Below are 16,101 nucleotides of genomic sequence, written 5' to 3'. Positions count from 1 at the left end.
CTGAAGCTCAGAAAGATGAAGTCCCCTGCACAATGTCAAATAAGCATCAAGGGGAGAGCTAAGATTCGCGGAGGGGTTACAAAGTGTTTTGGTCACACTAATGAAATGAAGGCGTCATTAAGAAATAAAATATTAAAATATTGCATTGTAATCTGTAACATATTGAAAGGCACATGCAATGGCTAAAAAAAAAAAGCCTGGCACCATTCTTCTTTTTTTAGTTATATACTTACCCTTGAGTATCTGGCTGGCTAGACTACTCCTTAGATGTCATACAGTCCTCACTATGGGCTTTCCAACTAGGTAGGAATTGTGGGAAATGAGCTCCATTGATAGGGCTTTTAAGAGTCTAGCATCATCTTTAGACCTTAATGAGGCTTCAGATCAGGAATGTCATGAAACAGGATGTTTTGGATAATTACACCTTCGATATATAAAATTCTTTGCATTTCAACCCCTGAAATATCTTAGGACAACAAATTCCATCTATTGCAACAAACCCCAAATTTCTATCTGGGGGTCTTGCTCAAGCAGATTCTACATACTGGTTAATGTGGTTCAAAGTAATCAGGAGTACTTTAATACTTTAAGGATATATAATTTTATACCGACATGAGTACTCCCACTATCAGTACAAACCACAACCTCACCATGGCATAGTAGTTATTTGCTGAGTGGGTGGTAGTCTGAAAACCCTGTTTTTTAGGGCCTTCCTAAGACGAGCAAGGCTTATATACAATTGGCTGCCTCTGCTCTAGACACACTCTTCTGGCATTCCCAGACCTCCATAGTTTATCGGAAATCCTCTATTACTAGAATATTCTATGCTGGAAACTTCCAGTTCATGCTATACTCATCCTGCCCTTCTAACAAATCTCTAGCATCTCCCTTCCCTAGAGAGAGTCTTTGGCAGACCTACTGAGCCCCTTCCTCCTGTCATGGGAGGAACATCATCCCATTCAAAGTTTCGGGGTTTCCTCTGGTTGTATCACTGATTGAAAACCACTGCTTTATCCTTGTTTGCCAATCTACCCTCCTTGTCTTCTCCAACATGTCCTCAGTTGCCCCATTTGACCAGAGGATATCTGATTTGGGGCTCAAACTCTCCCTTCTGTGAGTTAAAATGCTCCCAATAGCCTACTGTTTTTATTATTATTGTCCAGCCTGCTTTTTTTTTTAATGAAAGATTTCAAATCCCAAAAGCAGCTGTAGCATACGAGGGCAGAGTTTCTGAGGTTAAAAAAAATTAATTATCCTGTTGTTGACATAGTGTTGATCCTCTGAGAATTGAAATCCTAGACTCTATTCTGACCAACAAAGATGAGTCAATTTCTATAGCAGAAAAACCAGGAACCCTGGGGACAAGTAGCCATTCCATCACAGAGTTTATGATATTGTAGAAGAGGAGAACCATGCAAAGCCTCACATGCCCTCTAGACTTTGGAAGAAGAGATTTCAAAGATCTGAGAGCAGGAGAGGTTGATACAATGTCTGAATATTTTGAAGGGAAAGTCGATCTATGAATGTCTTTATTTTATTATAACTCACCCACAAAGCTAAAGTTGTGTAGCACTCAAGTAATATGCAGTTTTTAGAATTAATTGCAGCATACTGAATGACTTCTATGTAACACAAATATTTACTAGAGACATCCTCATAATGTCAAGAGATCTTAAGGAAGGACTCTAAGAAAATGGAATGAAATTCTTAAGGGGAATTGGAAGTGGACATGGATGCTGAAGAGACTTAGTATGCCTATTGGAGTGGGAGATGAGGAAATAAGCAAAGAGGAGGTGCTACAGTTATTTCTGAATATATCCTTTCCCAATCCCCTACTCAACCAGTTATTCTTTGTAAGAAAAAAATGAAGATAAAAAGATCAAAACGTCAAAACTAATCATTGCATCAACTGAGTTTTATAGCATATTTCATGTTTTACACTCACAGTTTCCTACTGTTGCAAAGAAAAGAACATTTTCTCATTTCTTCTTAGGGAGCAAACTTATCCATTTTAACTACAAAACCTTCAGTTCTGTTTTTAAAAAAAAAAATTCTAATTTTTATTGTTGTAGTTGTATCTATGATCCTGGTTCTGCTCTGTATCAGTTCATGTAAGTTTTCTTATGCTTCTCTGAATTCTGTATATTCATCATTTCTTATGGTAATAATCCATTACATTTATGTTCCACATTTTGTTTAGCCACCCCCTCATCAATGGTAATCTATTTTGTTTTCAGTTTTCTGACATTTCAAAAAGTGAGATTAAGTATATATAAAATTTTTCTTTCTGTCTTTCACCTTCTTGGGGCACAAATCTCTAGATCAAAGGGTATAGGTAATTTATTCCCTTTATTAAGTAAATAATTCCAGTACCTAGCATAATCCAGGTAGGATGTGTTCAGTTCATTTTAGTTGAAAAATGGCTAGTTCTAAATAGCTTTCAAGAACAGTTTGACTCAATCAGTGTTCTACCAGCAGTAGTTGTGTGGCTATCTTTCCACAGCCCCTCCAACACTGATTATTCCAATCTTATGTTTGTTTTGCCAATTTCCTTCGGATAAAGAATGAGATCAGACCTCCACTGAAGTATTTAGTTAGCAAAATACTAATCCTCACAATGAGAGGCAAGAGTCAATATGACAGAGCTTGCCTTCCTGTCAGGAAGGATTGGATCAAGCCCCATTTCTGACACAGACTGGTTGTATAGCATGTGGTAAGTTACTTGATCTCTCAGCGCCCTGGGCAACCCTCTAGAACTCTAAATTGCAGAGGAAGTACAACACTGGAAGAGTAAGGAGCCTCAAATAGTGAAGAAATCATAGGATCATTTTAAAAAATCCACCTAGTATTAAATGAGCTGGTGAAAAGAGCTCTAGATTATCTGATCCAAACACTTGAGTGGAGACAGAAACTGCACTCTTCTAGGAGGAATGTGATACAAATACAAATATTTTTCAAAGTTTTCCATGAGCCATTTTGAAGTTGAAAAAAAACATGGCACCAAACAGTGAATTTATGAAAGGGAGGAATTAAAATCAGCATTATCAGCAAAACTCCTTTCTCCTCTGAAAACTTCCTTATTTGGTTGCTTGATTCCTCACATATTCCCTTCCTTGTGCCCCACCTTTTTTCCCCTTTGGTTTCCCTGTTTCACTTTTGTTAACAGTTAATATCTTACAACACTGACCTTGAACTTCTAATCTTTATTCAATGTCTGAATACCTGGGTGACCACTCATGATGCTATGATTTCAAATTACCATTGAAATGATTTTTAAATCTTTCTTTCTCCTGACTTGTGTGTTTTCACACAGTTACCTCCTTTATTCCGATTCCACCTAACAGTTATCACCAAATGTATAACTCACTGCTATATGAAATACAACTTGATTTAATCAGATCTCAATTTTCCCTGAGTCCTCACCACCTCTCATTTTCCTTATCTCTTTTAGAGACAACACAATCCTCTTGAAAATGGACTCCCATGTTAAAGTATTTGCTAGATCTAGTTATTTCTTTCTTCCTAAATTCTTCTGAACTTGCCCTTTTTTTTTCAGAACTTGTAATGAATGTACCTATTTATATTTTAGTTTTTCATTTTTATCACTTAGAGCTACTAAAATAGCCTCCCAAACCTCTGTTACTTGCTTTAGGAATAAAAACCTAATATTTCTGCTTTGGCTAATGTCATATTCCTTCTCAAATATCACTCACTTTCATTTTAGATGATGATATCAAGAGTAGGTCTAAATGCTATTTGACCAATGCCACTGATGATCGTTACCATCATTGTGGGAAAATGGAGGTCTACGGCACAAAAGGATTTACGCTTTATTTTGGAGAAAAGGCAAATACCAGTGAAAATTAGTCGACAGTAAAAACCGTACTCTATTTTACATGCTAAGTGGTGTTATAAGGAAGAGATAAGTTTAGGTTTGCAGAACACAGAAGCAGGAGAACAGCAGAAAAAGATTCTGGAATGTGGACAGGAAGGTTGAGCTGAGAACTCAGGAGCTGTGGGTCTTTCTGGGCATTTGCTAACTGTAAACATCTGGAAGGATTTTTGCTGCCAAATACCTGGTGGAGTTCCTGTACCTGTCCTTGCTGTTGAGACCTGTGTTTCCCTAATAAGAATATTTTTGAATCTGAAGCTAGTCTGAAACAGCTGTCAGTGAGTGTGAGATCTGAGTCCATATGGACTTGGATCTTTCCCTTGGGTTCCTGTCTAATCTGCCGCAGACCAATACCTCAATTGATCATCAAAAGAGGTTTGGGTTAGTGCAGGATAGCCAGACTTTAGGGTTGGGGATTTCAGGTGAGAGAGGAGAGGGAGATAAGAGTAGTCAACTAAACTCTATGAAGACCCTTCTCACAAAGGCGTAATTTCTGGGATCATTAGCTAGAAATGAGTGATAGGAATTCCCTTTTCCTTTCCAAGCTCTTTTAATAATAAAATTACAACTTCCAGTGACTTTTGCCTATTCTGTGACTGAACCCTAGACCAGGCTTTGGCCTGGGCAAGTCTACCCTGGTACTCACAGTGTAAAACCTGTTACTGTTCCAAAATATATACTTGATCTCATCTTAATCTCATCTAATCCCATCTCTTCCCATTCCCCAAAATACTCTATTATAGTGGGTAGTATAATTAAGTGTTATAGAATCTCAGAGGAAACATAAACCAAATATATGTGCACTATATGGAATATAGTTTCATATTTAATTTTCAATATTTAATTTCAATATTTCAAATTTTTAAATTTCAATATTTAAAAGAACAGGTAATGGCACTACAGAATGATCTAGAAAATAAAACAATAATTATGGGAGAGTTTAATGTGATCCTTTCAAAAACAGAAAAATCAAATAGAACAAGAAATAAGAAAAAAATTGTGCAGCTAAGAGAATATTAGAAAAAATAGAATAGATCTTTGGTGACTACTGAATGGGAATCATAAGGATATGTGTTTATAAGGATAAATAATAATAAGGATAGAAATATATTACTTATATACATTTTAGCTTTGCATGATATATTTACTAAAATTGACCTAATGTTTGATCCCTTCTTTACAAAGATTTAAATTTCTTATTTATCAAACTAAAATTCTTCTAAGGTAATACCAATTTTAAGTTAAGGCCAACCATTCTAAGGTTAAGTAAAATAAAGTAATTTCTTTTGAAACATTCTATTTGGACTTTAGCTTCACTTTTTTTTTTTTACTGTTTTAAAAACATTCACTGTTTTCAAGAAATCCATTTAGTTATTCTGCACAAAAAATTACAAGTTTCATGATTAGAAATGTAGTATAAACTCTGATAGATGATTTTGCTTTTGTTGTTCAGTCATTTTTACTTGTGTCCAACTCTTTGTGACCCCATTTGGGGTTTCTTGGCAAAGGCACTGGAGTGGTTTGTCATTCTCTTCTCCAGATTATTTTACAGATGAGGAACCCAAGATTAAAGTTAGTAAAGAGTCTGAGGCCAGATTTGAACTCAAGAAGATGAGTCTTCCTGATTCCAGGTACAGTATTCTATCCATTGCCCTGCCTACCTGCCCACAAAATGTGGGAAACAATATTTGTTGTTGTTCAGTACTTTTTCAGTCATATCTATCTCTTCATGAACCCATTTGAGTGTTTTTTTTGGCAAAGATACTGGAGTGGTTTGCCATTTTCTTTGTCAGTTCATTTTACAGATGAGGAAATGAGGCAAATAGGTCTAAGTGACTTGCTCAGGGCCACATAGCTAATACATATCTGAGGCCAGATTTGAACTCAGGAAGACAAGTCTTCCTAGGTTCAGGCTTGGCACTCTATCCTCTGTATCACCTTTAAAAAAAACTCCAAATATCTCTAGGTAAAACACTAAATCTCTCTGAAATTATGATACATAATTCACACTTGTCTCAAGACCTTTTTCAAATCTAGGACCCACAATCCCAATTCTAAATTGTTAGAAATGATTAAACCAGATGAATCAGCATGAAGAAAAGTCAGAAATTATATTTTTCTGATGAAGATCATTAAAATGTCAAAGACAAGAGGTACCATTAATATACTTAAAATGATATTAATAGTATTAACAGTTTCTCCCCCCTTCCCTCAGAGGATTTATTAGTTAGCATTTAAAAAATTTACACAAAGGTTTCCACTTTTTAATGATGTCCTGAGATGAAAAGACAGAGTACGAAGCAGTAAATCTATTCATATGAAACTCACAAAGGAAAAGGAAACCAAAAGACCCCCAATGTGTGCTTAAGTGCTTTTTATAGGCATTAGAGCACCAAAGACTTTCCCACAGATTTGTGTAATGGCTTCAGCAGAGCTCTATTTATTTTCAGTTTAAGTCACCAAATGTTATTTTGAAAAAAATTTCTAAGTGTTTATCATTGTGCTGACATAATTGTAAATAAAAAAGTCAAAGTTATGGTACAAATTTATTCCCACAAGTCTCTGTTAAGAGATTCAAGCTGCTCAGATGTATTCTAAGCACTGTTCAACTGAGGGACAGATGGAAAATCTCTTCCTGCCTTCTTCTCTGGCCACCCCTTTAACCCTGTAATGATAGTCTAACGGATGGGTGCAAATCAAGTAGGAGGACTAGCAGCCCTGTCTAAAGAATATGAATCACCTCCATACAAGTCAGCATTTCAACTCAGGAATCACTTCCTGGAGAATGGAGAGCATAGATGTCTTGGTATACTGGAAAACACCATGAACATGGAATTTGAGGAACTGGCTCCAAATTCAAGAAACATTTATCAAATGCCTACAATTTTCACACAAGGGAAACCTTGGTTAGGCTAACTGGGCTTGGCATTTTGTGATCCTCCCCAATAGGATGAAGAATATGATTAAAAAAGAGGAAGGGTTAGTGATGTGGCAAAACTTAGGGCTAACCAATGGGCAGTCAATGGGTCTAGTGGTGTTCTCATGCTGCCAGTAGCAAGGGCCCCAAGATACTGGATGGAAATCCCATAGGAAATGGATGAGCATTGGACGGGTCAAGGGTAGATGGGTAATGATCTGTATTTTTGGAGAGAATATATGCATGTAACTATTGAAGTAATTAAATATAAGGTAACAAAGACTTTCTCCTAAAGTGCTCAAGATAGTACAGAGCCACCGCCATATCCCACAAAAGCCCCATTGGTATAATCGGAGAGTATTTAGAAAAAGGGTCTAAAAATGGAGTATTTTTTTAAAGGGAAGTTTTAGTATTTGGGCTAGCACTGTGTAATACTGATAATATGGGGGACTGGACAACAAGAGCCCAATTTTGAGAATGCAAGGATTTTTCACCCTGCCTGGTTTCAATCCAACATATGGAACTGAGGAGCCAGCTATTTAACCATGAGTGACTAAGGGGAGGGTCGTGGAATATTGAAGTCCTCTACTTGGTAGAAGAACTAGAATGAAAGTGCATATGAAAGGTCCAAGTGGACTGTCTCTTCCTTTCTTTCCCTGGTAGCTTCTGAGTGAGTCTCTCTGTGTGTAGGAGGTGGGGTAACAGCTATGGCTGACGTATCTTCCCACCCAACCATCAGGTGTACCTGAGTTCATAGTACTTGCTTCTTTGGTGTTTGTTCTTTCCTGATCTTAGATGAATCATATGCCAGGATGGAATGGGTTAGGTTATGATTCTGAGAGTTCTGAAAGCTCAGAGGAGCTATCAGATAGATCATTCTTAGCAATTGGAGTCCACAGCAGACATTGCTGGAAACAGAAGCAGCAGCAACTGAGTTTGAGAGGAGTCAGCTGTGAAAAGAGACCCATTTGGCCCAGCCCAGCAGGAGAGTGCCCTATGAGCTGACTCCCCACCTGCTGAGTAGGGGAGTAATTTGACCACTGGAGATGGGATGCCCAGAAGCGAACTTGGTGGAAATTCCTTGAGGGAAGAAAAGAACTCCCAGGGTGAACCAGACTGGGTATCCAAAGGTACCCCTTGGTCTCAGGGATTCCTTGTACCTATTTTCTCCCGGGTTGTGATGGGGCACTCTGAACTTGAGTATACTCTCCCACATCCTCCCTTTTGGAAAGCTATTTTTGAATTTTTACCTTGCAGCTCAGTAAATATCTCTTAGTAAAAGTGAACTGGTACCCACTGGTTAATCAATAGCAGGCCAACACACTAGAAGGGGGCCCCTGAACAATATAGATTTAGAAACTACAATGCCCTCAAGGTTATTCCTTGAACCCCAAGACAAGGAGTAATTACGTTAGGGGACCCACTGCCAATTCTTGTTGGGGTTGGGAGGCCAGAGGAGGTTACGATAATGGATTAAATCTGCATTTTCATGATGTCTTCCACTGACATCTCAGGAAAGGAAATGGAAAATATTCTGTGTGACCTTAGACAAGTCACTTCACCTCAGTGGGCTTCTGCTTTCTCATCTGTAAAATTAGGGACCTCTTTCCAGTTCTAAATTTAAATTCCTACCTTAGGAGGAAAGAACATAGAAAAATGAAGAAAGGTCCACAGTCTTTAAGTTGTTCTGAGTTTAAAATGAATGGGAAAATGTTTTCTAAAGATTTAAGTTAATAATGGATTTAAAAAAGATCAAGTTCATTTAGGTAGACTTTGCAGTTTTCATTTTATTTTTATACCATTCCCTCACTTCTCTTCCTTATTAGTCCTGTTGTTGCTGCTCCTGCTTGTCATCAGTTTTATATGCCCATGACCTCATTCTTTCCTCAATGTGGTGCACATCTCTCTCTTTTCTTAGTGACCTCCCTTCCTCTTTTTCCCTCCTTGTGCTGTTAGTAATGGCCAAACAGTGTTCCTTCAAGTATTGTGTTTTTTTCCAGTATTTAGTCAGTTCCACATTTTGTGCCCTCTGTCCTAGTTATTCCCTCTATACCTGCCTTGTTTCTGGGGTGCCTTCAAAAATATTAAATGGTATAATACCATGAACAACTGCATTAGTAACAAAGCTGGGAGAACGGAAAGGAGGAGGGAAAGCTAGCAAGAAAGTACACGAATTAAGTGAAGAAGGTATCGAATTCAAATCTCTATTCCAAGCAATCCTAAAACTTTGCTTCTCATAGTTGGAGGAATTGCTGGATCCTAGATTTGGAGCTAGGAAGGTCTTTAAAGGCCATCTAAGATGATCCTCTCATTTTATAATTAGTGAGATTGAGGCTCAGGGAGGTTAAAGTGACTCCATCAAAAATCTAGTACTGAAAAGGTCTTCAGAGGCCAACACCATGTTATAGATCAGGAAACTGAGGCTGGGTGTGTGTGTGTGAAGAAACTTGGAATCATAGAAATGATGTAGAAGGAACCTTGGAGGCCACATTGCTTAAAACCCACATTTTACAGAAAAAAAAGCAACTTCATCCCAAATGGGTGAAATGTCTTACTTCAGCTTAAACAGGCAAAGCTCCACCTCTACTCCAGAGGTGTTCTCATGATAGCAGTGCTTCCTTCCTACTATCTCCTCCAAATGGTGAATTCCTCCCCAGAATCTCAATTTGAGGAAGCACTAAAGTCAGCTATGTTCAATTCAACCCCAGAGCAGTCCATGACTCCCAAGACTGCTTTTCTACTTTGCCCTTAAGTCCTTGTCCCACCCTCTCCTCATGCTTTTCAGCTCCCTTCTATGTATCACCTGAAAGCAGGAACTATCCTTTTGCTTTTATTCGTGATCAAGCACTTAATACAGTGCCTGGCACATAGTAAGTGCTTAATAAATGTTTTACCATCCATCCATCCATCCATCCACCCATCCATCCATCCATCCATCCATCCATCTACCTACCTATCTTTCTCCTTATTCATATCTATCCATCCATCCATCCATCCATCCATCCACCCATCCATTCATCCACCCATGCATCTATATATCCATCCATTCGTCTATCTGTCTATCTCTCTCTCTATCCATCCATCTATCCGTCCATCCATCTATCTATCTATCTATCTATCTATCTATCTATCTATCTATCTATCTATCTATCTATCTATCTATCCACCCTATACATCCATCAACTTATCTCTTTACTTAACCCATTTAGATAACAATCATGTATCTATCTATATATCTATTGGTTGACCAAATATGCATCAGACACAATATTTGGACCTAGGTTCTTTGCCGCTACATCCAGTACTCTTTCCATAGTACCATGCTACTTCTTAGCAAGGATCCAAAAGAGATGCCACATTTGATAAATGATTGTTTTTTATCCTTTTACCTAATACCCAAGAACAGGTATCTAAAAGTTGAAATGGCCCACAGAAGAGGAAAGGGGTGGCAAGTAAAGAGGACATCGATAGTAACAAATAAGATGAAGCCTACTTTCTTTACATGTTCATTACTTAGCACAGCAACCAACACATAATAAGTGCTTAAAAATGTTTATATGCCTCTTTTCCCACATAATCTCTTTGCTTTTGGGTTTTCTTTGATTTTGAGAGGCACAGAGAGTGAATACTTGCCAATACTTTCTTGGAAGGATGGCTTGGTGGAGATGGAGGCAGATAGGTGGCACAGTGGATAGGGCACTGGGCTTGGTGAGTTCAAATCCGGCCTTAGACAATTTCTTGCTGTGTGACCCTGGACAAGTCATTTAACCTTGCTTGCCTCAGTTTCCTCATCTGTATAAATGTGCTGGAGAAGGAAATGGCAAACCATTTCAATATCTTTGTCAAGAAAACTCTAAATGGAGTCACAAAGAGTCAGAGATTGAACAACAAGAAGTACAAATTGGTGGAAAGGACACTGGATTTGTACTGAGGGACACTTGGGTTCAAGTCCTCTCTTAGATATCTAGCTGATTGACCCTGGGTCATTTACTTACTTACCAGTTTATGCTCTGGTTTCCTGAACTACAGAATGAGGGGGTTGGATTGGATGACCTCTAAATTCTCTTTCTGCTTTAAATCTATGATTCTATGATTCCATCACCATAGAGTGGACAAGACTTATTTTTTGCATAGAGGGAGAAGTCAATGTGATCTGAGCTATCCCAGTGGACAAAGGTCCTGGCCTTGCCTGACTGTTATGAATGCTCCTGCCTGCCAATCCCACAATTCTAGGCATCACTAGTCCTTCTTCAAAGGAATAGCATGAACAACAGAAGGAGGGGGGCAAGTTCTAATTTTATATTGTATGACAGGCTCACAGAAACTTCTCTAACTCTAGAATAGCCACAAGTCATCCTGGCAGCATCATTCCTCTTCTATTTAAACATTTACAATTTCTATGCTTATCTCTAGAGGTTCTGCTGTTAATAACAAGACAATTTCAGTATGTATAATTTCTCCCACTGAAGAAAAGGGTGCTGAAAGCAGCATTCATTATCGTCTCTGAATTTCCTCCAGCATCTATCTCATAGAGTATTCTACTTTTCAGTGGGACCTACCTTATTGGATGGTGACGATTATAATTAGGATGATGCCTGAACATTTCCAAAAATAAGGAAGAACAGCAATGCTGATCACATGGGGGTGATAAAAAGTACCACAGAATAAGACAGTGCCTTGAAAAGATCTTTACTTAACTTAGGACATGGAGCAAGTAAAGCACCTACTGTGTGTGATACACTCTGTTCAGGACTGGGGAGGCATTAATGCAAATAACCCAGGAAATGCACCATATGAGTAAGGAAGCTGATCAAGCCTCTTAATAATAATAATTATTATTCTTTAAGGTTTGCAAAATGATTTACAAATCATCTCATTTTATCCTCACAACCTAGGAAGGTAGATGCTATTATGATCCCATTTTGCAGATGAGGAAACTGAGGCAGGCAGAGAAAAAGTGATTTGCCAAGAGTCACACAGCTATTAAATATCTGAAGTTGGATTTGAAATCGTGTCTTCCTGATTTCAAGTGCAACATTCTATCTATTGTATCTCCTAGCTGCTTTATTCTGTGAACCTATGATTATACTGTTGACATCCTCCTAAAAATATAAAAAGACCTACATACAACAACAGTAGTTGCTTTGCCATGACAAAAAAAAATCTGGGAAATTTCTTTGTTCAAAATCAAATCAACTAATTATTTTAAAAATAAGTATTTATTGATATTTTTATTTTATCACTTTATTTTCCACATGGATTCCTTTCCCGTCTGTCTTTCCCTCAATGAACCATCTTTTTGTAAGAAAGAATAAAAAAGGAGAGAAAAGAGCCGTTCAGTAAAACTAATTGAGACATCAACCAAGTCTGAAATCATACTTCCTCTCCTTTTGAAAAAAGGGAACAAAGTGAATTTTCTTTCATCTTTTTTGGGGACACAGGCTTGGTCATTATGATTATGCAGTGTTGAAGTTTTTAATAAATATTTGTTTTAAAAAACCCTTATATTCTATCTTAAATTTAATACAGCATTTTGGTTCCAAGGCAGAAAAGTAAGGGCTAGGCAATGGGGGTCACAGAGCTAGGAAGTGTTTGAGGTCAGATTTTACTGGAGACCTCCCATCACTAGGGTTGGATCTCAAACCACTGAGCAACCCAGCCGCTGCCTTAATAAGCATTTATTAAGCACCAACTAGATGTAAGGCACTGTGCTAGGCACTAGGGATACAATTTTTTAATTGTCCCTGTCCTCAAGGGGCTTACACATTCTATCAAAGGGGATTCATTATGACCACAAGTAGATGAAATACAAAACATTGTGTTAACACAAGGGATGGAATGAAGAACGCTTCAGTGGAGATGGTGGTGCCTGAGCTTTGAAGGAGGTTGGGGACCTTACCAGGGAGGGTGAGGAAGAGTCTGTCGCAGTTATGGATGAGCACCTGTACAAAGCATGAGCTTGGGGATGGGAAAGAATCATCAGAATTCTCAGTTCGAGTGAAATACAGAATGTGTGACAGGGAGAAGTAATAAAAAATGCCTGGGGAGGGGGGTAGAATTTTAGATGCCAGGCTGAGGATTTTGTCCTTCATCGTCGAGGCGATGGGGAATCACTGAAGTTTTTGAGACAGAAAGAGTGACTTGGTCGGATCCATTTTTGACAAACATTAATTTGAAGAGTAGCTAGGTAATACAATGGATAGGGCACCAGGCCTGGAGTCAAGAGAGTTCAGGCCCTAATCTGATTTCAGACACTTCCTAACTCTGTGTGACCCTGGGTAAGTCACTAACCTCAACTGCTTAGCCTTTATTGCTCTTCTGTCTTAGAACTGATCCTGAGATAGAAGAAAGGGTTTAAAAAGAAAGCGTACTTTGGCAGCTTTGGAGGGTGGAGAGTGGATCAGGGAGGGAAGAGATGAGAGAGAGGGGGAGACTTAAGACTGAGAGATGATCAATGCCTTCGCTAACATAGAGTCTCTAAGACCTGGGAATCTTCAAATGAACGAACAAGCCCTAATTAAGTGCCAGGCACTGAGCAAAAAAACAGTCCCTGCCCTTAAGGAGCTTACGTTCTACTAGTTAAAGGAAACTTTAGAATAAGTGGTGTGAGAAGTAGAAGTAAGACTGATAAGGCTTGACAACAGATTTTAAAGGGAATAACAATAATGGTATCTATCCCCCAAGGTTGTTCTGAGGTATGTGAAGAGCTATATAAATACTAGCTATCATCATTACTGTTCTGAGTAGCAGCAACTCTACAGGACTTGAAAGATGGGAAAGAATCAAGGATACGGCCAAAGTTTCAAGTCTGGATGACCAGAAAGATGGTGGTGCCATCTAAGGAAATAGAGAAGTTTATTGGAGTGTGTTGGAAGGGGAAAAATGAATTCCATTTAAGGCATGCTGAATTTGAGAAGCTTCTAGTCAGAGATGTCTAAAAGATCAAGGAGAGGAAAAGTGTGCTTTAGGATCCTGGGATTAGAGACAAAAATTTTAAGATATATCCAAGTCTCCTACCTACATATCAGGAATAGATTCTTCAACAAAAGGATCAGCAAGTGCGGAGCACCAAAAATAATAACTAAAAATGAAATTAACTCTATTATAACAAAGGAAACTACTCATTACCAGCTGAATCAGTTGTCTGTGAACAGTCAGATCACTGGATTTATCCGAGAGATCATAATTAATATAAAACTGGTAGAATGAATAAAAATGAGAAAACATGGGACCCTGTTCAACCAATTTCAACCTGTCCAATTTCAACAAATTATTGAAACGGAAAAATGGATGGAGGGAACGACTGACACCAGTTACAACAATTTCACATAAAACTTTACCATAAAAACGTTTCTATAACAAGGAGACTAAAAGAGTGCCTTCTTCAGCCAGCACCTGACTTACTTGCCAGATGGACAGATATGGCAGCCAAAGGCAACAGTGGATTAGTGTTTAAATTCCTCTATAAAAGCTTTCTATAAAATCTTATAGACAAAATAGATTATGAGGGCTATCATCTTATGAAACAGAAGCAATAGAGGGAAACACAAGTTTAAAAGAAGCATGACTGGAGATCTGACTTAACAAAGTCATCCTGGGGGAACTTAATCAACAAATTGGAGGGAACACAACAAACATAAAAGATGGGAAAGGCTCTGCACATTAAAAAAAAATCTTTTAGAGAGTTAAGTGGCATAGTGGAGAGAACATTGGGCCTGGAGTCAGGGAGACCTGAATTTAAATCCTGCCTCAGACATTTACTTGTTGTAGGTCCTTGGGCAAGTCACTTACCCCTGTTTGCCTCAGTTTCCTCATTTGTAAATAAGCTAGAGAAGGAAATGGCAAACCACTCCAGTATCTTTGCCAAGTACACCCTAAATAGGTAGTCATGAAGTGTCAGACAGGACTGAAGCACAAGACTAATTATTTTACAATCAAAGTCACTGAAGCCACAACTTTTGAACTTTTACATGAGCTCAGATGTGCCTTTTGAAGAAGCAGAAATGCCACTAATAAAAACAAAGGCAGAAAGAAAAGCCTGATTAGTTTAAGTGTACATCGATGAGGGCTAGGCAAGAGACCTTACAACTTTGGGGCTATTGAGGGATCTATTCAGAAGTCATCTGAAAGAGAGAAATAAGATATGCTGGAAAAACATCAGACTTTATCATCAACAAAAATGTGATGAAAGGAACATATGGAACCATGAGCTACAAGCATACATTACCATCTTTATATAAAATAGTTATGAGAACAATCATACATTGAGAGAATCCTGGACAAGGATATTGGCAAGAAACAGGCAGGACTGTTGAGGGGACATGACAGAGGACAGACTCTAAATGAACACTCTAATGCAAATACTATCAACAAAGCAATGGGTTCAAATCAAGAAAACATCTAATGCCCAGTGGACTTACGCGTCGGCTATGGGGGGTGGGGAGAGGGGGAGAAAAAGAAAATGATCTATGTCTTTAACGAATAATGCTTGGAAATGATCAAATAAAATATATTAATAAAAAAAATACAGTAAGACAAAACAAAATAAACAGGATACAGATGTCAAAAAAAAAAAAAAGAAACAGGCAGGACTTCACAAGATATTCCACAAGAGACCACAACCTGCCTTGTATAATTGACTTAAAGATTTGGAGAATATGTAATCTCTCTGTGGTTACTCGGACCTAGAGATGGGAGGTCCTGAGTTAAAATCTGGCCTCAGACACTTCCCAGCTGTGTGACCCTGGGCAAGTCACTTGACCCCATTGCCTAGCCCTTACCACTTTTCTGACTTGGAGCCAATACACAGTATTGACTCCAAGACGGAAGGTAAGGGTTCAAAAAAACAACAAGATAAAGGCAGTTAAGGGGCATAAATTCATTCACTGGCCCATGCCTGAAAATGTGTATCTCAATCTGTACCTTTGTCCTGTCCTCTATCAGCAGAAAGAAAGTATGCTTCGTTACCACTCCTTTGGAGTTGTGGTTTGCCTGGGTGTTGATTAAAGTTCATAAGTCTCAAAATGGCTTTATTTTACAGTGTGGGAGATACTAGATGAATTCTTCTGTTCGCTGTCTTCCAAGATTTCTTTAAATTGATCCCTTTGATCATATCTTATATAGGTGTAATGATATTCCTTTATATTCACATATTATGATTTGTTTAGTAATTCCTCAAATGACCAGCACCACCTTGGTTTTTAGTACTTTGCTAAAAAAATGGTCCTATAACTTTTTCTGTATATATGGATCCTTTCTCTCTTTCTAGGATCTCTTTAGTGTTTGTACCTAG

The 16,101-nt window shown here is 38.2% G+C and overlaps 1 protein-coding gene across 1 annotated transcript in view; it reads right to left on the bottom strand.

Moving 5' to 3' along the window:
* TAOK3 (TAO kinase 3) overlaps window positions 1-16,101 on the bottom strand; it is a 234,314-nt gene that overhangs the window by 158,617 nt on the left and 59,596 nt on the right.

The sequence above is a fragment of the Monodelphis domestica genome, chromosome 3 (assembly GCF_027887165.1).
Source record: "Monodelphis domestica isolate mMonDom1 chromosome 3, mMonDom1.pri, whole genome shotgun sequence".
Lineage (NCBI taxonomy): Eukaryota > Metazoa > Chordata > Mammalia > Didelphimorphia > Didelphidae > Monodelphis > Monodelphis domestica.
This window is presented reverse-complemented; position numbering and strand designations above follow the sequence as displayed.